The sequence below is a fragment of the Coregonus lavaretus genome (assembly GCF_964263955.1).
Source record: "Coregonus lavaretus genome assembly, chromosome: 14".
NCBI classification, from domain to species: domain Eukaryota; kingdom Metazoa; phylum Chordata; class Actinopteri; order Salmoniformes; family Salmonidae; genus Coregonus; species Coregonus lavaretus.
Genome location: NC_140001.1, coordinates 31499893 through 31523103, shown reverse-complemented (window position 1 = coordinate 31523103; position 23211 = coordinate 31499893). Strand labels below are relative to the sequence as shown.

Below are 23211 nucleotides of genomic sequence, written 5' to 3'. Positions count from 1 at the left end.
GTGTGTTTGTTATCAGTGATGATGTGTGTGTGTGTGTGTGTGTGTGTTTATCAGTGATGATGTGTGTGTGTGTGTGTGTGTGTGTGTGTGTGTGTGTGTGTGGGTGTGTGTGTGTGTGTCCTCAGGGCAAGAACTCGTGAGTTGGAAGAACTGAGAGACCTATGGCGTGGGTGTTATCCTTAGCCACCTGCTGACAAGGCTGACAAGATAGGACTCTTGTTCATTGTATTGAATACAAAGGCCCAACACAAAATGGGTCATGCACAAGATTTTAGTCAGACCAAGCTATAACATTATATATTTACTACGACAGTACATTCAACCAAAAGCTAATATAACAAAGGCATCAGAGATTATTTATAATCTGTCACAGAAACTGGAATCCATCTCCCCAGATCAGTCAATAAATGCTTCTGGTATTGACTTATATGCTGCCCCTGTCTTCATGTTGTTGCTGGACATATCTTTTTTAAAATGTGTGTAGGTCACCTAAATCATCAGAAAAATCGCCCCTCCTGAGAATTTTTTCAGGAGCCGCCACTGATCATAGTAGAGGTAAAAGTGTATAGCTTTGTGTAAAGCAGAGTTAATTTAGGCCAAAGGCACCTGTGTACTGTAATTGTGACATTACTAGGCCTTTTTACAAAACCCCATATTAAGCCAACAGGACCAGGAAACACCATTTTTAGTCAATGTAAACAGGAAATAGTTTCTCTAAACATAGGCCACTCAGTTAGAGGGTCTATGCACATACAAAGCACATGTCACAAGTGTAAAAACTTTGTCTACGTCATATGCGTGGAGTTATTGCACATAGATAAAAGCATGTATACAGTATGCGTATGAACCACAGTGATGGTGCAAATCAGACGGATGTGGGAAGGATGTTTCATGTTGTTGTTGATCTGGAAATGTGATATGTTTTTTTCATTACAAACAAGGATAATTCTTTTTGATGACACTATTCTGGGGAAACTGAGCTTTTGAGTGTCAAGAATCTGTTGCAACAGTCATTGCAGTACTGTCTTACACTTCTATGTGATGCTTGTCCCCCTCAACTGACAAATCATTGTGCTATCTGACTTAAGGCAATGTCATTGTATAGCATTGTGAGGATGTTACCACTGGATTTTACCAGGATTACTTAGCCCCCCACGTTACACTCTTAGAAAAAAAAAAGGTGCTATCTAGAACATAAAAGGGTTTTTCAGCTGTCCCATAGGAGAATCCTTTGAAGAACCCTTTCTGGTTCCAGGTAGAACGCTTTTGGTCAACCTGGACTCAGGGGTAGACGTAGCATAGTAAATGTAAATCCGGGGGACTCCAATTAGTATGACATGTTACGTTTCATATGGTATGTATTAATATGTCCCCTGTAGCTCAGTTGGTAAAGCAAGGCACTTGCAACGCCAGGGTTGTGGGTTCGTTTCCCACGGGGGGCCAGTATGAAAATGTATGCACTCACTAACTGTAAGTCGCTCTGGATAAGAGCGTCTGCTAAATGACTAAAATGTTAAATATGTGGATGTCCATCATCCATTTCGTATGATATGTTACGAATTGCAATTCATACAATATGTTCAGAATTTTCTAAATGTATGATATGTAACGAATTCCAATTTGTTGTGGCTAATGTTAGGTAGGTGGCTAACGCTAACATTAGCTAAGTGGATAATGTTAGCTAGGCTAGGGTTAGGGGTTAGACGAACTCATGGATACCATTTTTATGTCTCTGCAGTTTGAAGGAAGTTGAAGGTAGCAAATCGTTAGCTTAGGGCAAATGCTGAAAGTCAATTGGTAATGTATGTACTAGCCAGCTCCTCTCAAAAGCAGGGAAATAGACATTCTAACAAATCCAAAGCTGTGTGGCTAGCACTTTGTACACTCAGTATTCTTTACAAGTATATCTTAGATCAGGGTTCTTCAATTCCGGTCCTGGAGGGCCGAAACACCTCTGTTTTTCATCCTCTCCTTCTAATCAGGGGCTAATTCAGACCTGGGACACCAGGTGAGTGTAATTAACTACCAGGTAGAAATAAAAAACAGAAGTGTTTCGGCCCTCCAGGACCGGAATTGAAGAACCCTGTCTTAGATTATAATATTTAAATTATAGTTGTTTTTAAAGCTTGCTTTTTTTTTGCTGAGCATTTCATTCACCCGTTGTGATGGTGGGCGCAAGGATAAGCTGTGCTCGAGTGTAAACACAGTTGACCAACTGACACAGCAGGACAGCAGCAGTTTTGAACAAGTTCACTAGATATCAACCCTTACAAAAAAATATTGCCGTTTTGAAACTGCAGGAAAAGTGCAGTAACTGCAGTCGACTGTGGTATTTTGGCGCAGTAATTGCAGAATAACTGCAGTGTACTGCAGTTGAACTGCAGCTATACTGCACTCTAACTGCAGTTTTACTTCAGTGTACTACAATTTTTATTTGTAAGGGAAGTAAGCAAAGTGTGGGAAAAGTACATCAACAGACTCGTCCAAAGCAATATTTTTACCTCGCAACCGTGACTGAAGATTGTTGACACTGCTGGAAGTATTTTCAAGCTATTCGCTAGCTTACGTTAGACCACGTAGCTAGCTACAGTGGCTTCAGAAAGTATTCACACCCATTTACCTTTTCAACATTTTGTTGCGTTACAGCCTAAATTTAGATTTATTTTTGTCACTGGCCTACACAAAATACCTCATAATACACAACTAATCTTCTCCTTTCCCCCTTCTGATAACCAGGTGGCGAATCGCATCTCTGCATGTCTGGCAGACATATCAGTATGGATGACGGATCACCACCTCAAGCTGAACCTTGGAAAGACGGAGCTGCTCTTCCTCCCGGGGAAGGACTGCCTGTTCCATGATCTTGCCATCACGGTTGACAACTCCGTTGTGTCCTCCTCCCAGAGTGCGAAGAGCCTTGGCGTGACCCTGGACAACACCCTGTCGTTCCCCGCTAACATCAAGGCGGTGACCCGATCCTGTAGGTTCATGCTCTACAACAGGGGTGTCAAACTCATTTTAGCTCAGGGGCCACATGGAAGAAAATCTATTCCCAAGTGGGCCGGACCGGAAAAATCATGGTATATATCACTTAAAAACAACAACTTCAGATTGTTTTCTTTGTTTTAATACGATCAACATACAACATAAAGCTGGAGCCTGAGGACAGTGTGTCCAAAATAGTACAAGCACAACATCACTATTAATCATAAAACACGTCAAGTTTATTTGAAAATTCTAAAGAAAAAGAACACACAAACACACAATGCCTCAGTGATTAACAGAACTGTTTCACAGATCACAGAACTATATCAGGGTGTCATTTCTCAGGCAGAAATGTAGATAAAAATAATGAAATACTGTTCCCCAAACAAGTGCAAGTACCACAGAGTCAAGAATAGGTTAAATATACAAATAAAATAAAATCAATTAAAAACAATAGCACATCAACATAAAAACATATAAACATAAAGCTGGAGCCTGAGGACAGTGTCCAAAAGCACAACATCACTATTAATCATAAAACACCTCAAGTTATTTGAAAGTTCTGAGGACAAAGAACACACAAACACACAATGCCTCAGTGATTAACAGAACTGTTTCACAGATCACAGAACTATATCAGGGTGTCATTTCTCAGGCCGAAATGTAGATAAAAATAATGAAATCCTGTTCCCCAAACAAGTGCAAGAACCACAGAGTCAAGAATAGGTTAAATATACAAATAAAATAAAATCAATTAAAAACAATAGCACATCAACATAAAAACATATAAACATAAAGCTGGAGCCTGAGGACAGTGTCCAAAAGCACAACATCACTATTAATCATAAAACACCTCAAGTTATTTGAAAGTTCTGAGGACAAAGAACACACAAACACACAATGCCTCAGTGATTCACAGAAGTATATCACAGATCACAGAACTATATCAGGGTGTAATTTCTCAGGCAGAAATGTAGATAAAAATAATGAAATCCTGTTCCCCAAACAAGTGCAAGAACCCCAGAGTCAAGAATAGGTTAAATATACAAATAAAATAAAATCAATTAAAAACAATAGCACATCAACATAAAAACATATAAACATAAATCTGAAAGCGTTGCTCAAACTCCCGTAACAGTCCCGTTATTTTATCTTTGAACCGCTTCATGTCTGCCACATGTTGGGTCGCGCACATATTTTTCAGACAGAGGAAGTGAGCTGCATCACCACCGGCAAGTTGCGTCTCCCACAATGACAGCTTCAACTTGAAAGAACGTATGCTGTCATAATACTGTGTGACAACTTTGTTGCGCCCTTGCAGCTGTTTGTTCAAGTTATTCAGGTGCTCTGTAACATCCACCATAAATGCAAGGTCCTGCATCCATTCTGCGGAATGAAATTCTAACACTGGTTTGCCCTTTTCTTCCATGAACTGTTCAATTTCTTCTCGTAAATCAAAGAAACGCCTCAGCACAGCACCTTGGCTTAACCATCTTACCTCAGTGTGGTATGGCAGGCCATAGATGTGGTCTTTCTCTCTGAGAAGGCTGTCAAACTGACGGTGATTCAGGCTTCTGGATCGGATGAAATTAACAGTTTGGATGACCACCTTCATGACGTTATCCATCTTTAATGACTTGCAACACAAAGCCTACTGGTGCAAAATACAGTGAAAAGTCAAAAAATCACGTCCTCCATTTGCAGATTGCACTTTCTCTCTGAACTTTGTCACAACGCCTGCTTTTTTCCCGATCATTGAGGGCGCACCATCTGTAGCCAGGCTGACAGCGCGGGACCAGTCCACTCCGACCCTGTCCAGCGCGCCGACGAGTGCGGTAAAAATATCAGCTGCTGTCGTTGTATCTGTCATCGGCACCAACTCCACGAACTCCTCGGTGACGGTCAATGTGTCATCAACTCCGCGGATGAAAATGGCCAGTTGTGCAACATCTGTAATGTCCGTGCTTTCATCAATTGCAACCGAAAACGCAATAAATGACTTTACTTTTTGCTTCAACTGTCTGTCCAAATCCACTGAAAGATCGGAAATCCTGTCTGCAACTGTGTTTCTTGTCAGGCTGATATTTGCAAAAGCCTGCCGCTTTTCAGGGCACACAATCTCCGCTGCCTTCATCATGCATGTTTTTACAAATTCACCCTCACTAAATGGTTTTGAAGCCACTGCGATTTCATTAGCAATGAGGTAGCTAGCTTTCACTGCAGCGTCACTGATGTCTCGGCTGTGAGTAAACACAGACTGCTGTTTCTTCAGACCCGCCAACAGTTCATTCACCTTCTCTCATCTCCGCTGTCCTTGAAAGTTGTCATATTTGTCGGCATGAAGACTCACATAGTGGCGACGAAGGTTATATTCTTTCAGCACTGCAACATGCTCTGAACACACCAAACATACAGCTTTCCCATTCAATTCCGTGAATAAATAGGATTACCATTTTTCTTGGAACACTCTGCACTCTGCGTCCACTTTTCTCTTTTTTGACAGAGACATATTGGGGCAATGAGGGTGCCAAAGCACATAATGTTAAAAGTAGAAGCCGTAATAAATATCGCGGGCAAAACAAAGTAGCTCATTGGCTGCACGTGCTTGACCTACTTGCTCTGCCCCGGTATAAACAGTTTGCTTGCTTAACACAATTGCGCCATCCAGTGGACGCAATTGGAACAGCAGTTTATTGAAAAATTGCAGCGCATTTTTATACTTTACAAAAATAAAATAAAAAATAAAAATCATCTCACGGGCCGGATTAAACCCGTTTGCGGGCCTGATCCGGCCCGTGGGCCGGACGTTTGACACCCCTGCTCTACAACATTCGGAGAGTACGACCCTGCCTTACACAGGAAGCGGCACAGGTCCTAATCCAGGCACTTGTCATCTCCCGTCTGGATTACTGCAACTCGCTGTTGGCTGGGCTCCCTGCCTGTGCCATTAAACCCCTACAACTCATCCAGAATGCCGCAGCCCATCTGGTGTTCAACCTTCCCAAGTTCTCTCACGTCACCCCGCTCGTCCGCACACTCCACTGGCTTCCAGTTGAAGCTCGCATCTGCTACAAGACCATGGTGCTTGCCTACGGAGCTGTGAGGGGAACGGCACCTCCGTACCTTCAGGCTCTGATCAGTCCCTACACCCAAACGAGGGCATTGCGTTCAACCACCTCTGGCCTGCTGGCTTCCCTACCTCTGCGGAAGCATAGTTCCCGCTCAGCCCAGTCAAAACTGCTCGCTGCTCTGGCACCCCAATGGTGGAACAAGCTCCCTCACGACGCCAGGACAGCGGAGTCACTCACCACCTTCCGGAGACATTTGAAACCCCACCTCTTTAAGGAATACGTGGGATAGGATAAAGTAATCCTTCTACCCCCCCCTTACCCCAACCCAGCCCCCCCCCAAAAAATAATAATATATATATATATATATATATATATATATATATATATATATATATACATTGTAAAGTGGTTATCCCACTGGCTATAAGGTCAATGCACCTATTTGTAAGTCGCTCTGGATAAGAGCGTCTGCTAAATGACGTAAATGTAAATGTAAATAATGTGAAAGTGGAATTATGTTTTTAGAAATTTTTCAAAATTAATTAAAGATGAAAAGCTGAAATATCTTGAGTCAATAAGTATTCAACCCCATTGTTATTGCAAGCCTAAATAGGTTCAGGAGTAAAAATGTGCTTAACAAGTCACATAATAAGTCGCATGGACTCACTCTGTATGCAAAAAAGTGTTTAACATGATTTTTGAATGAATACCTAATTTCTGTACACCACACATACAATTATCTGTAAGGTCCTCAGTCAAGCAGTGAATTTCAAACACAGATTCAACCACAAAGACCAGGAAGATGTTCCAATGCCTCCCAATTAAGGTCACCTATTGGTAGAATTAAAAAAACAATAATAATAATACTTTTTAAAAAAGCAGACATTGAAAAATCCCTTTGAGCATGGTGAAGTTATTAATTACACTTTGGATGGTGTATCTATACACCCAGTCACTACAAAGATACAGGCGTCCTTCCTAACTCAGTTGCCGGAGAGGAAGGATTTTATTTTATTTTATTTGAAACCGCTCAGGGATTTCACCATGATGCCAATGGTGACTTTAAAATAGTTAGAGTTTAATGGCTGTGATAGGAGAAACTGATGATGGATCAACAACATTGTAGTTATTCCACGATACTAACCTAATTGACAGAGTGAAAAGGAGGAAGCCTGTACAGAATAAAAATATTCCAAGTCATGCATCCTGTTTGCAATAAGGCATTAAAGTAAAACTGCAAAAACTGTGGCAAAGAAATTTACTTTATCTCATAAATACAAAGCATTATGCTTGGGGCAAATCTAACAACACACCACTGAGTACCACTCTTGTCACGACTTCCTCCGAAGCTGCCTCCCCTCCTTGTTTGGGCAGGCTTCGGCGTTCGTCATCCCCGGCCTACTAGCCACTGCCGCTCCACATCTCATCATTCCATTTATCTTGTCTTGTCAATTACACACACCAGGTTCAAATCCCCTCATTAGTACATGTATAAGTGTTCCCTCTGCCCCCCTTGTCCTTGTGGGTGATTGTTATTTGTGAGTTGAGTGTAGCTCGGTTGAGCTACCCGTACCTTGTATTTCCGGGGATATTGTTCCCTGTGTGCCTGTACTTTGTTGATGCTATCCAGCGTAACTGTGTCCTACGGAATAAACTCTGTATTCAGGGATTTACCCTCCTGCGCCTGACTCCTTCAAATCACATTCTCACAACTCTTAATATTCTCAAGCATAGTGGTGGCTGCATCATGTTATGGGTATGCTTGTCATTGGCAAGGACTAGGATGTTTTTTAGGATAAAAATAAATGGAATAGAGATAAGCACAGGCAAAATCCTAGAGGAAAAACGGGTTCAGTCTGCTTTCCACCAGACACTGGGGGATTAATTTACCTTTCAGCAGGACAATAACCTAAATCACAAGGCCAAATCTACACTAGAGTTGCTTACCAAGAAGACAATGAATGTTCCTGAGTGGCCGAGTTACAGTTTAGGCTTAAATATATTTGAAAATCTATGGCAAGACCTAAAAATGGTTGTCTAGCAATGATCAACAACCAAATTGACAGAGCTTGAAGAATTTTTAAAAGAATAATGGGCAAATGTTGCACAATCCAGTTGTGGAAAGCTCTTAGAGACTTACCCAGAAAAACAACTCCACTTATGTCTCACTCCCCTTAGCTGGTCTCAGACCACCTTGAAGTGTTTGTGACAGTCTCACCCATCCCCCATTGCTTGTCTGTTGACAAGCAACAGGGATCAAATGTCATTTTCAGTGCTCCATCACATCAGTGGGGTCCATCGCTGGGAAAAGGATGGAGTGGAACACCGCTGTTAACATGGAGAGCAAGGAGGAGGTCGGGAGGTCGGGAGAGGTTGTGTTTTCTCTAGCAGGAGGTAAGCTTGGCTTCTTATATGGTGTTGAGTAAAGCTTAAACCATGTATTTAGATTGTAGGTAGGTATTGTAGTTAGGTATTGTAGGTAGTTTATTTAGGTAGTTATTGTAGGTTATTGTAGGTAATTATTGTAGGTAAGTATTGTATTCGGCGGTGCCCGGTGAAGCACGAGGCTAGCACGAGGCTAGCTAACCCACTACCTGGACCAATAAAGCTAGCTAGCTAGCGGGTAGCTACTGGTAACTTTTAACAACTGTGGATAGTTGTTTCCAATGTTATTTCACGCTTAAGAGTACCTGTAATTAAGCCAGCTAGCTACCTACCATTCAGCTGTTTTTCTAACCTCATTATCTGAGGCATTAACGTTAGGTAGTTAGTAGCTACTGTACTTAATTACAGCTACTGATTGCAAAAGACCAATGTCTTCTTGTCTGCCACCCAGACAGCTGGCGTCGGGTAAGTTTGGCTTTATACATAGCTTGGGCTTTGTCGAGTAAGGCTTAAACTATGTATTTAGATTGTAGTTAGGTATTGTAGGTAGGCATCGTGGGTTGTTGTGGGTAGTTATTGCATGTAATTATTGTAGGTTAGCATTGTATTCGGCGGTGCCGGGTGTAGCACGAAACTAGCTAGCTAGCTAGCTAACTCACCTCCTGGACTAGCTGGCGAGTAGCTATTAGCAATGGTAGCAACTAAATACAATATCCTTTTAGCCAGCTACATTTGTTCGCAGCGCCGCCGTTTTTCAAAACAAAGTCAACACAGCAGCCATTGCTAGCTAGCCAACACGACCAGCTAGCTGTACTGTAGCAGCTAAATACAATATATTTGTGCTAGCTAGTCAACGTTTAATTATTGCTGCGTTATGAAAGGAACTAGACACGGACACGAATTATCTGTTTAGTGTGTTAACACACTATTGGTAGTTTGTTGTAACCAAGTATTGGTGCTAAACTGTGTGTTATTGGATGCTAGCATGCTAGTTAGCTATGGCGTCATAGTTAGCTAGCTGAATAAAGTAAGTTGAGTCTATTCCTTGAAACATTGAACCGCTGTAGTTTACAACAATTCTAATTTCTAAAGTGGAAGTTGGGAGAGTTTTATTCGGGTGGTTCAGTGAAACAATTATAGTTTCTGAGGTGGAAGTTGGGAGAGTTATATTTGGGAGTTTTGGTGAGGGAGGCCCTATTCTCTCCTTTCCCAGATGTTTAGTTCATTTCATTCCGATCTCCTCTGCATTATTGTAGCCTTTTGCTACAGCCTGTCAACTATGCCTCTGCCTATCCCTGTTCTCTCCTCTCCGCACAGGCTACACAAACGCCTCACACCGCGTGGCTGCTGCCTCTCTAACCTGGTGGTCCCTGCACTCACCACACACCTGGAGTTCCAGGTCTCAGGCAGCCTCTGGAACTGCCGTTCTGCTGCCAACAAGGCTGACTTCATCCCAGCCTATGCTACCCTCCAGTCCCTCGACTTCCTGGCGCTGACGGAAACATGGATTACCACTGAAAACACTGCTACTCCTACTGCTCTCTCCTCGTCTGACCATGTGTTCTCGCATACCCCGAGAGCATCTGGTCAGAGGGGTGGTGGCACAGGAATCCTCATCTCTCCCAAGTGGACATTCTCAATTTTTCCCCTAACCCATCTGTCTATCTCCTCATTTGAATTCCATGCTGTCACAGTCACTAGCCCATTTAAGCTTAATATCCTTGTCATCTATCGCCCTCCAGGTTCCCTTGGAGAGTTCATCAATGAGCTTGACGCCTTGATAAGTTCCTTTCCTGAGGATGGCTCACCCCTCACAGTTTTGGGGGATTTCAATCTCCCTACGTCTACATTTGACTCATTTCTCTCTGCCTCCTTCTTTCCACTCCTCTCCTCTTTTGACCTCACCCTCTCACCGTCCCCCCCTACTCACAAGGCAGGCAATACGCTTGACCTCATCTTTACTAGATGCTGCTCTTCTACTAATCTCACTGCAACTCCCCTCCATGTCTCCGACCACTACTTTGTATCCTTTTCTCTCTCGCTCTCCTCCAACACTACTCACTCTGCCCCTACACAGATGGTAATGCGCCGCCGCAACCTTCGCTCTCTCTCTCCCACTACTCTCTCCTCTTCCATCCTATCATCTCTTCCCTCTGCTCAATCCTTCTCCCTCCAATCTCCTGATTCTGCCTCCTCAACCCTCCTCTCCTCCCTTTCTGCATCCTTTGACTCTCTGTGTCCCCTATCCTCCCGGCCGGCTCGGTCCTCCCCTCCAGCTCCGTGGCTTGATGACTCATTGCGAGCTCACAGAACAGAGCTCCGGGCAGCGGAGCGGAAATGGAAGAAAACTAAACTCCCTGCCGACCTGGCATCTTTTCACTCCCTCCTCTCTACATTTTCTTCATCTGTTTCTGCTGCTAAGGCCACTTTCTACCACTCTAAATTCCAAGCATCTGCCTCTAACCCTAGGAAGCTCTTTGCCACATTCTCCTCCCTGCTGAATCCTCCTCCTCCCCCCCCCCCTCCTCTCTCTCTGTGGATGACTTCGTCAACCACTTTGAAAAGAAGGTTGACGACATCCGATCCTCGTTTGTTAAGTCTAATGACACTGCTGGTCCTGCTCACACTGCCCTACCCTATGCTTTGACTTCTTTCTCCCCTCTCTCTCCAGATAAAATCTTGCGACTTGTGACTGCAGGCCGCCCAACAACCTGCCCGCTTGACCCCATCCCCTCCTCTCTTCTCCAGACCATCTCCGGTGACCTTCTCCCCTACCTCACCTCGCTGATCAACTCATCCTTGACCGCTGGCTATGTCCCTTCCGTCTTCAAGAGAGCGAGAGTTGCACCCCTTCTCAAAAAACCAACACTCGATCCCACTGATGTCAACAACTACAGACCAGTATCCCTTCTTTCTTTTCTTTCCAAAACTATTGAGCGTGCCGTCTTTAGCCAACTCTCTTGCTATCTCTCTCAGAATGACCTTCTTGATCCAAACCAGTCAGGTTTCAGGACTGGTCATTCAACTGAGACTGCTCTTCTCTGTGTCACGGAGGCTCTCCGCACTGCTAAAGCTAACTCTCTCTCCTCTGCTCTTGTCCTTCTAGACCTGTCTGCTGCCTTTGATACTGTGAACCATCAGATCCTCCTCTCCACCCTCTCCGAGCTGGGCATCTCCGGCGCGGCTCACTCCTGGATTGCGTCCTACGTGACCGGTCGTTCCTACCAAGTGGCGTGGCGAGAAGCTGTCTCCGCACCACGTGCTCTCACCACTGGTGTCCCCCAGGGCTCAGTTCTAGGCCCTCTCCTATTCTCCCTATACACCAAGTCACTTGGCTCTGTCATATCCTCACATGGCCTCTCCTATCATTGCTACGCTGACGATACACAACTAATCTTCTCCTTTCCCCCTTCTGATAACCAGGTGGCGAATCGCATCTCTGCATGTCTGGCAGACATATCAGTATGGATGACGGATCACCACCTCAAGCTGAACCTTGGCAAGACGGAGCTGCTCTTCCTCCCGGGGAAGGACTGCTCGTTCCATGATCTCGCCATCACGGTTGACAACTCCGTTGTGTCCTCCTCCCAGAGTGCGAAGAGCCTTGGCGTGACCCTGGACAACACCCTGTCGTTCTCCGCTAACATCAAGGCGGTGACCCGATCCTGCAGGTTCATGCTCTACAACATTCGGAGAGTACGACCCTGCCTTACACAGGAAGCGGCACAGGTCCTAATCCAGGCACTTGTCATCTCCCATCTGGATTACTGCAACTCGCTGTTGGCTGGGCTCCCTGCCTGTGCCATTAAACCCCTACAACTCATCCAGAATGCCGCAGCCCGTCTGGTGTTCAACCTTCCCAAGTTCTCTCACGTCACCCCGCTCCTCCGCACACTCCACTGGCTTCCAGTTGAAGCTCGCATCTGTTACAAGACCATGGTGCTTGCCTATGGAGCTGTGAGGGGAACGGCACCTCTGTACCTTCAGGCTCTGATCAGTCCCTACACCCAAACGAGGGCATTGCGTTCATCCACCTCTGGCCTGCTGGCTCCCCTTCCTCTGAGGAAGCATAGTTCCCGCTCAGCCCAGTCAAAACTGTTCGCTGCTCTGGCACCCCAATGGTGGAACAAGCTCCCTCACGACGCCAGGACAGCGGAGTCACTCACCACCTTCCGGAGACATTTGAAACCCCACCTCTTTAAGGAATACCTGGGATAGGATAAAGTAATCCTTCTACCCCCCCGCCCCCCCTTAAAAAATTTTTTTATATATATATATATTTGTAAAGTGGTTAACCCACTGGCTATAGGGTGAATGCACCAATTTGTAAGTCGCTCTGGATAAGAGCGTCTGCTAAATGACGTAAATGTAAAATGTCTAACAGAGGAAGAAGAGGTGGCTACAGGAAGATTCACCAACCAACAAAGTCCTGCACTCTCTGGTCATGGACAAATGCCTGCAGAATTATCTTGATCAGATGGCACTGTTCAAGCAAGCAGGTGTGTTCCCCATTGAATTAGCATGTATATCAAATTTACATTACATTTTAGTCATTTAGCAGACGCTCTTATCCAGAGCGACTTACAGTTAGTGAATAAATATTTTTTTATACTTTTTTTATACTTTTTTATACTTTTTATACTGGCCACCCGTGGGAATCGAACCCACAACCCTGGCGTTGCAAACGCCATGCTCTATCAACTGAGCTACATCCCTGCCGGCCATTCAGGAATTACCTGATGGAGTGCGTCCTGCAGAGACGCATGCACAAATCAGTGAAATACTGGGAGCCAAAATCCCAGTGGAAGAGGCTGTCGCCTGGCTGTCAACATAGCCCCCATCCCAACATCCAGCATGGAGGAGGTTATTGCAGCACACACATCAAGATTCAAGGACACTTGAGGGCTATTCTGAACCCCCCAACCCCGGTTCATCGATTGTCGTGTCATTACATACAGTGAGGGAAAAAAGTATTTGATCCCCTGCTGATTTTGTATGTTTGCCACCGACAAAGAAATGATCAGTCTATATAACAGAATAACAACAACAAAATGCAGAAAAACGCATGTCAAAAATGTTATAAATTGATTTGCATTTTAATGAGGGAAATAGGTATTTGACCCCCTCTCAATCAGAAAGATTTCTGGCTCCCAGGTGTCTTTTATACAGGTAACGAGCTCAGATTAGGAGCACACTCTTAAAGGGAGTGCTCCTAATCTCAGTTTGTTACCTGTATAAAAGACACCTGTCCACAGAAGCAATCAATCAATCAGATTCCAAACTCTCCACCATGGCCAAGACCAAAGAGCTCTCCAAGGATGTCAGGGACAAGATTGTAGACCTACACAAGGCTGGAATGGGCTACAAGACCATCGCCAAGCAGCTTGGTGAGAAGGTGACAACAGTTGGTGCGATTATTCGCAAATGGAAGAAACACAAAAGAACTGTCAATCTCCCTCGGCCTGGGGCTCCATGCAAGATCTCACCTCGTGGAGTTGCAATGATCATGAGAACGGTGAGGAATCAGCCCAGAACTACACGGGAGGATCTTGTGAATGATCTCAAGGCAGCTGGGACCATAGTCACCAAGAAAACAATTGGTAACACACTACGCCGTGAAGGACTGAAATCCTGCAGCGCCTGCAAGGTCCCCCTGCTCAAGAAAGCACATATACAGGCCCGTCTGAAGTTTGCCAATGAACATCTGAATGATTCAGAGGAGAACTGGGTGAAAGTGTTGTGGTCAGATGAGACCAAAATCGAGCTCTTTGGCATCAACTCAACTCGCCGTGTTTGGAGGAGGAGGAATGCTGCCTATGACCCCAAGAACACCATCCCCACCGTCAAACATGGAGGTGGAAACATTGTGCTTTGGGGGTGTTTTTCTGCTAAGGGGACAGGACAACTTCATCGCATCAAAGGGACGATGGACGGGGCCATGTACCGTCAAATCTTGGGTGAGAACCTCCTTCCCTCAGCCAGGGCATTGAAAATGGGTCGTGGATGGGTATTCCAACATGACAATGACCCAAAACACACGACCAAGGCAACAAAGTAGTGGCTCAAGAAGAAGCACATTAAGGTCCTGGAGTGGCCTAGCCAGTCTCCAGACCTTAATCCCATAGAAAATCTGTGGAGGGAGCTGAAGGTTCGAGTTGCCAAACATCAGGCTCGAAACCTTAATGACTTGGAGAAGATCTGCAAAGAGGAGTGGGACAATATCCCTCCTGAGATGTGTGCAAACCTGGTGGCCAACTACAAGAAATGTCTGACCTCTGTGATTGCCAACAAGGGTTTTGCCACCAAGTACTAAGTCATGTTTTGCAGAGGGGTCAAATACTTATTTCCCTCATTAAAATGCAAATCAATTTATAACATTTTTGACATGCGTTTTTCTGGATTTTGTTGTTGTTATTCTGTCTCTCACTGTTCAAATAAACCTACCATTAAAATTATAGACTGATCATGTCTTTGTCAGTGGGCAAACATACAAAATCAGCAGGGGATCAAATACTTTTGTCCCTCACTGTAACTTTCCTGTCAACAAAAGCACCATATTCCTGGTGAGCGGACCACGCACTTCAAGCGAGACTTCATAACACAAAATCTATAACAGGAATATGGTGCGGTTTGGACAAAAGTTGGATTCAGACGTTTATTTGATAGCGAGGGACACATTTCACTTTATGTCTGGTAAGTAGAGTTCCTAGAGATTATATGCTTTTGTTGACAGGAACGTTTTTTTGGGGTGAAGCCAGCTATATTGTGGAAGCGTTATTTTCAGTCGCCAACAACCAAATAGATGCACAACTCAGGGAGTCCAAATCATTGAGTACCACAGTATGAGTCATAATACCTATAAAACCTAGCAGTCAAACAAGGAAATGATTACAATCGTTTTTCCACCATTCATTTTTCCCATAGGGGATTTTAGAAACACTTAAAATTTCGTGTAGGCTTACCCTGGTGATGTTTTGATAACTGTGTCAATCTCTCTAAGACAAGGTGACTTTTATCAATATATTTGCCTGTATTTACCCCACAAAAATGAAATGCTAATTAGCTGCTAATATGGCTATAATAAAGGACTACAAATGCCATAATGATCTGGACGAGACTGCCGAATCGAGGATTAACTATCTAATGTTAGCTAAATGTACTAATGAATAAATTGGCTACATTTCTTTAAAAGGACAATTCTGTGAACAGTCTTGTGCAAGTTTTAAATTGACACCATACCTGTTAGCAAAGGTGTCAGCTAGAGATGACTTGCAGGAGCTTGCAGGGATTTGTATTTTTGCATGATGTCTACTTTCGAATCTGAGAGTAAATAGAGCGGAGTATATTGATAAAAGCCACGTTGTCCGAGAGAGATTTACATGGTTATCAGAACGTCACGCCAGGGTAAGCCTACACGAAACACAGCACTTATTTAAATTGTTTTGAAAATCCGCTATGGGATAAATGAATGGTGGAAAAAGTATTGGAACCATTTCCCTGTTTGACCGCTAGGTTTTATGGGTATTATGACACCTCCACTGTGGGGCTTAATACACACTCCCGATGTTGTGTCTCAAAGCTACACATAATACTGCTGTGATGCTGGCTGTTGCTTTATAAATAATACATTTGATGTTGTCGTCCTGTAGCCTGCTGACAATACAATACAGCATCAATGTTGTCATTTCAGTGTTGTCATAATGTAGCCCAATAATGTACAGTACCAGTCAAAAGTTTGGACACACCTACTAATTCCAGGGGTTTTCTTTATTTGTATTATTTTCTACATTATAGAGTAATAGTGAAGACATCAAAACTATGAAATAACACATATGGAATCATGTAGTATCCAAAAAAAGTGTTAAACAAATCAAAATATATGTTATATTTCAGATTTTTCAAATAGCCACCCTTTGCCTTGATGACAGTTTTGCACACTCTTGGCATTCTCTCAACCAGCTTCACCTGGAATGCTTTTCCAACAGTCTTGAAGGAGTTCCCACATATGCTGAGCACTTGTTGGCTGTTTTTCCTTCACTCTGCCGTCCGACTCATCTCAAACCATCTCAATTGGGTTGAGGTCAGGAGATTGTGGAGGCCAGGTCATCTGATGCAGCATTCCATCACTCTCCTTCTTGGTAAAATAGCCCTTACACAGTCTGGAGGTGTGTTGGATCATTGTCCTGTTGCAAAACAAATGATAGTCCCACTAAGCCCAAACCAGATGGGATGGCGTATCGCTGCAGAATGCTGTGGTAGCCATGCTTGTTAAGTGTGCCTTGAATTCTAAATAAATCAGACAGTGTCACCAGCAAAGCACCCCCACACCATAACACCTCCTCCTCCATGCTTTACGGTGGGAACTACACATGCAGAGATCATCCGTTCACCCACACCGCGTCTCACAAAGACACGGCGGTTGGAACCAAAAATCTCCAATTTGGACCAAAGGACACATTTCCACCGGTCTAATGTCCATTGCTTGTGTTTCTTGGCCCAAGTAGGTATCTTCTTCTTATTGGTGTCCTTTAGTAGTGGTTTCTTTGCAGCAATTCGACCATGAAGGCCTTATTCACACAGTCCCATCTGAACAGTTGATGTTGAGATGTGTCTGTGACTTGAACTCTGTGAAGCATTTATTTGGGCTGCAATTTCTGAGGCTGGTAACTCTAATGAACTTATCCTCTGCAGCAGTGGTAACTCTGGGTCTTCCATTCCTGTGGCGGTCCTCACCATAGAGCTTGATGGTTTTTGTGACTGCACTTGAAGAAACGTTCAAAGTTCTTGAAATGTTCCGTATTGACTGACCTTCATGTCTTAAAGTAATGATGGACTGTTGTTTCTCTTTGCTTATTTGAGCTGTTCTTGCCATAATATGGACTTGGTCTTTTACCAAATAGGGCTATCGTCTGTATACCCCCACTACCTTGTCACAATACAACTGATTGGATAAAACACATTAAGAAGGAAAGAAATTCCACAAATTTAAGAAGGCACACCTGTTAATTGAAATGCATTCCAGGTGACTATCTCATGAAGCTGGTTGAGAGAATGCCAAGAGTGGTCAAAGCTGTCATCAAGGCAAAGGGTGGCTATTTGAAGAATCTCAAATCTCAAATATATTTTGATTTGTTTAACACTTATTTGGTTACTACATGATTCCATATGTGTTATTTCACAGTTTTGATGTCTTCACTATGATTCTACAATGTAAAAAATAGTAAAAATAAAGAAAAACCCTTGAATGAGTAGGTGTGTCCAAACTTTTGACTGTTAGTGTATGTATTAAGAGGGAACAGCTATGGATCTTGAGCTAGTAGCCCTGTCATTATAGGGCAAGTAGTAGCCGTAGAAACCTGCTCCCTCCTGTGCCCAAAATGTCCAGGCATGCTTAGGCCTATATACATGATAGGCTAATAATGCTGTAATGAACCTTTTTTCAGATTCTGTGTTGGTGTGGCTGAGGTAAGGACTATTTGAGGACCATGAGTCGTCTGCAGCAGCAGCAGAGCTGTGGCTCTTGGGAGCTGAAGGAACGCCTGGGGACTGGGGGCTTCGGGAACGTCACCAGATGGCCGAACAAGGTACAGAACTTTAACAGTAGCACACCATTCATGTGTGTATTTTGTTACCTTTAACTTTAACCATATTTTGTGTGTTTCCAAAGATGCTATTATGTATGAGCTTCCTCAGTGATGGCATAAACCTTTATGCTTCTTACTGTCATCAGATAGCCTACAAGCTATGCTGCTGCACAGTCATATTGGATGTAACATTCAATTCCCTCAGTCCCTCTCTACATAGGGTGAATGCTTTAAATGTAACTTACAGGAAATGCACTCAGCTTTATCTTTTCACCCGGCCCATAGAACTCTACATCCTTGCTGGCCTATGACAACACACCTAGTCACAGGATGAGAGGGACGTAGATGTACATTATTATAGATCACACCATGGGAACTGGTCCACACCCATTCAGTTAGACCTTCCCTCCACTGTCTGTCTGTCTGTCTGTCTGCACCACTTCATTTACTGGAAATGCTGCTTAGTGTAGTCTCAAGTGAATTCAGCTTAGAGGGCACAGTGGTAGTACTGTGTGGACCCCCACCAACTATGTAGGTCAGTGGTAATGACAGTGCCTGTAAGTATGGTATCAAATCCCTTTGCTGGCTGATACTTAACATGCTTCATTGTCATATAATATTATCAAAGTTATGAAAAGGAAGTTAATGTATGTGAGCATTAGACCTTTCTCTCTGAATCCTAAATGGTCCTTTATATAACGTCACTATTCAGGTAGATCCAATGACCTTCCTCTCTCTGTGATCTCTGAGGATCTCATGCTCTGGCCCTTCAGACACCTTTCAGTCTATGGTCTCCACTGCTTATTGTCCAGAACTGCTCACTCCACTCCTGGAGGGCCATGTCTGTGTGCTGGCTGGATTTTGGCCCAGCGTAGGGCGTGATCCCTTTCTCTGGGGACTGATGACACTGTCTGTAGAACACTCACTCATCCTGTAAGCAATCAGGGTAGTCGCCAGATAGCTAGAAAGGATACCAAGCATCAGAACTGAATGACAAAGTAGGCTACATGATCAATGTCCTTAATCAAAGGTTAAGGACAAGGTCGGGGTTGATGATTGATGTAAAAAATGCATTTGTGGTTAGAAAGTGCACCTTTGTAGAAAGGACAGATGGTAAAAACGACATGTACAGTAACCATCAGTGCTACTTCCACGTAACTTTGGTGGGTCATAGGAAGTGTAAATGAGGTGGAGGGAAAGACGTGAGGGCGCTGCCAGCCCCTCCCACTGGCATATTGTTAATGGAACATCCTCTGCTACTTCCTGAATCATTGGTGATGATGCCATCCGTTACTTCCTGGATTGTTGATAATGACATCGTAATACCCAAAATAAGCGATGAGAACGGGTCGTACAGCTCATTATGTGTTGCTCATAATTTAAGTGTTAATTGATTTATGTGGCTATTGTACTTTAGACAGGCTTTACATCAGACAGGCTTTACGTCAGACAGGCTTTACGTCAGACAGGCTTTACGTCAGACAGGCTTTACATCATACAGGCTTTACGTCAGACAGGCTTTACGTCAGACAGGCTTTACGTCTCTTTCTGTGTGTATACTGTATGTATTGTAATGTGTTGTAATAGTGTTAGTGTGTGTGTCTGTGTCTAATCCTACGTGTGTGTGTTGTTGTGTAGGACACAGAGGAGCAGATAGCCATCAAGCAGTGTTGTCAGGAGCTGAATGAGAGGAACAGAGAGCGCTGGTGTCTGGAGATACAGATCTTGATGAGGTGAGAGAAATGTTTCTTTTGAAAAACTTTTTTTCTTACCGATCTCAAGGGACTTGCATAGGTGTTAGCAATATGGTATTGGCTTCACCTAGTTTACAATGGGTTTAGGGGAGCTGTACACCTACACCATATATACAAAAGTAGGGGGACACCCCTTCAAATTAGTGGATTTGGCTATTTCAGCCACACCTGTTGCTGACAGGCGTATAAAATCAAGCACACCGCCATGCAATCTCCATAGACAAACATTGGCAGTAGAATGGCCTTACTGAAGAGCTCAGTGACTTTCAACGTGGAACGGTCATAGGATGCCACCTTTCCAACAAGTCAGTTTGTCAGATTTCTGCCCTGCTAGAACTGCCCTGGTGAACTGTAAGTGCTGTTATTGTAAAGTGGATAAGTCTAGGAGAAACAACGGCTCATCTGCGAAGTGACAGGCCACACAAGCTCACAGAAACGGGTTCCGGCGAGTGCTGAAAATTGTCTGTCCTCGGTTGCAACACTCACTACAGAGTTCCAAACAGCCTCTGGAAGCAACGTCAGCACAGGAACTTGTCGGGAGCTTCATGAAATGGGTTTACATGGCCGAGCAGCCGCACACAAGTCTAAGATCACCATGCGTAATGCCAAGCGTTGGCTGGAGTGGTGTAAAACTCCTCGCCATTGGACTCTGGAGCAGTGGAAACGCGTTCTCTGGAGTGATGAATCACGCTTCACCATCTTGTCAACCCGACGGACAAATCTGGGTTTGGCGGATGCCAGGAGAACACTACCTGCCCGAATGCATAGTGCCAACTGTAAAGTTTGGTGGAGGAGGAATAATGGTCTGGGGCTGTTTTTCATGGTTCGGGCTAGTCCCCTTAGTTCCAGTGAACTACAGCATACAATGACATTCTAGACGATTCTGGTCTTCCAACTTTGTGGCAACAGTTTGGGGAAGGCCCTTTCCTCTTTCAGCATGACAATGCCCCCGTGCGCGAAGCGAGGTCCATGCAGAAATGGTTTGTCGTGATCGGTGTGGAAGAACTTGACTGGCCTGCACAGAGCCCTGACCTCAACCTCATCAAACACCTTTGGGATGAATTGGAACGCCGACTGCGAGCCAGGCCTAATCGCCCAACATCAGTGCCCGACCTCACTAATGCTCTTGTGGCTGAATGGAAGCAAGTCCCTGCAGCAATGTTCCAACATCTAGTGGAAAGCCTTCTCAGAAGAGTGGAGGCTGTTATAGAAGCAAAGGGGGAACCAACTCCATATTAATGCCCATGATTTTGGAATGAGATGTTCGGCAAGCAGGTGTCCACATACACTACATGACAAAAAGTATCTGTTTGCATCAGATCTAGGGGTAGCTAGGTAGTAGTGTAAGACAGGAAGGTGTCACTTTGAACCTGACAGATAAGGTTTATTACCAAATTCTAGGACGCTTAAATTACTCACATCTTTCATCTTTCAGGTCACATAAGATGTCACGGCGCATTCCATGATTCTCTGATGACATTCTCACTTGTTATGTTCCCTAATTAGTTTTTTTGCAGTCCACATTGGGGCAGGAAAAAAACTAAGACGCAGCCATTTTTAGATTCCGCAGTAGTAGAAAAAATGACCTGAAAGCTGTGGCTATTTCAGTATGTGGGTTCTGTGTTGGTCATTTGGCACAGGATAGGTAGTGTTCCACCAGCTCATCTTCACTGTGGTGCCAGTGGTAGCCTGTTGGCAAGTGGCAGTGTGTGGGGGTGTGACAATTGTTTCTGATTGGTGTCAGATTGAATGTGTAGGCGGTGGGGCTAATTCTTGGTGTCAAGCTCGGTGTGGGTGTGGAGAGGTAATTTGTCAGTGTGTGCTTTTGTGTGTTTGTGAGAGAGAGAATGGGTGTGAGTCTTTCTTGTTTTCAGGTCATGCTTTAACGACTGTGTTGTTGTCAGACAGACTTGGGTTCAACCACAACCCTCTCCGGCACCCACGTACTGCTAAACCTCAGGACACACTTACACACACTTACACAAACACACACACACACACACATCGTCGTGTCCATGCAGAGTATAAACCCAGGTTGTTATCGTATAAATGTAATAATATCAGATTTGCAGCCAAAGTCAACTGTACAACATAAATATTTGCCTTATTAGAATATGATTTATTTTTCTTAATCAGCCCTTCAATGTTGAGCCAAAGTCAGCTTCAGATTCAGGTTTTGTGTGTGTGGCATGAAAGCCTTTGATTGAGTCACACTTTCACAGACACATTATAATACCTGATACACACCCCACGATATCATACACTTACAGACACCCCCATAACTTCACACACACTGCCCAGCGGACGTCAGCTAACCTCAGGGGTAAAATAAATAGTGGGGTAGAATACACTGTACTGGTTGAACATGAGCCTATCACAGTGATTGAAAAAAAGATGCCAAGAAAACTGTAGGCTATTACACTATTATTTATCATTAAATCATGTCACCCGCGTGAGTAATTAGCGAATGGACTTGAAAACACTCCAAATGTGTAGGTTGCAGGGAAGTGCTGAGAACATTTTACTATGGTTCCCTGAACGTTTTCCTGGGAGGTTTTATTAATGTTCTAAGAATGGAAATTCTAGGTTATTTTAAGGTAATTAAATAAGGTTCTGAGAGCATTCTCTAAATGCTGGGAATGTTTTGAAGGAAATGTAAAGGTTATTTTGAGGTTTTTGAATAACTTCCTTAAAACTTTCACTGAATGTTTCAATAAGACTTTTAATAACACATGTAGTGTTACTTTTAATAACACCGCCTGTTCTGGGAATGTACATTTTTAGGTTGCAGGGAGGTTCTGAGAATGTTTTACTATGGCTCCCTGAAGGTTTTCCTGGGAGGTTTTATTTAACGTTCTGAGAACGGTGTCACGTTCGTTGTATAAAGGATTGGACCAAGGTGCAGCGTGGTATGGGTACATGTTTAATATTTAAATAAACACTTGACAAAATAACAAAAGCAACTGAACGTGAAGGTCTAAACGCTAACAGCAACAAACCAAAACAAGATCCCACAACTAAAGGTAGGCAAAATGGCTGCCTAAGTATGATCCCCAATCAGAGACAACGATCGACAGCTGCCTTTGATTGGGAACCACACCCGGCCAACATAGAAATAGAATAAACTAGATTCTATCCAAATCACACCCTGACCTAACCAAACAGAGAATACAGGTGATCTCTAAGGTTAGGGCGTGACAAACGGAAATTCTAGGTTATTTGAAGGTAATTAAATAACATTCTGAGAATATTCTCTAAATGTTGTGAATGTTTTGAACGAAATGTACAGGTTTTTTGGAGGTTTTGAATAACTTCCTTAACGTTTCATTAACACTTTAATAACACTGCTAGCTTAGGTTAACTGTTTTGAACTCCAAGCACAGATAGAACACATGTAAATTAATTTGCTTAGGCATTAATCACGCAAACAAA

The 23211-nt window shown here is 43.7% G+C and overlaps 1 pseudogene across 1 annotated transcript in view; it reads left to right on the top strand.

The window, feature by feature from the left end:
- The first annotated feature begins 17926 nt into the window (after window positions 1–17926).
- LOC311141118 overlaps window positions 17927–23211 on the top strand; it is a 44895-nt pseudogene continuing 39610 nt past the window's right edge. The window contains exons 1-2 of the transcript in view: window positions 17927–18025; window positions 19664–19758. The product of the transcript in view is annotated as an uncharacterized misc_RNA (transcript). The remainder of the gene's footprint in view (window positions 18026–19663; window positions 19759–23211) is intronic.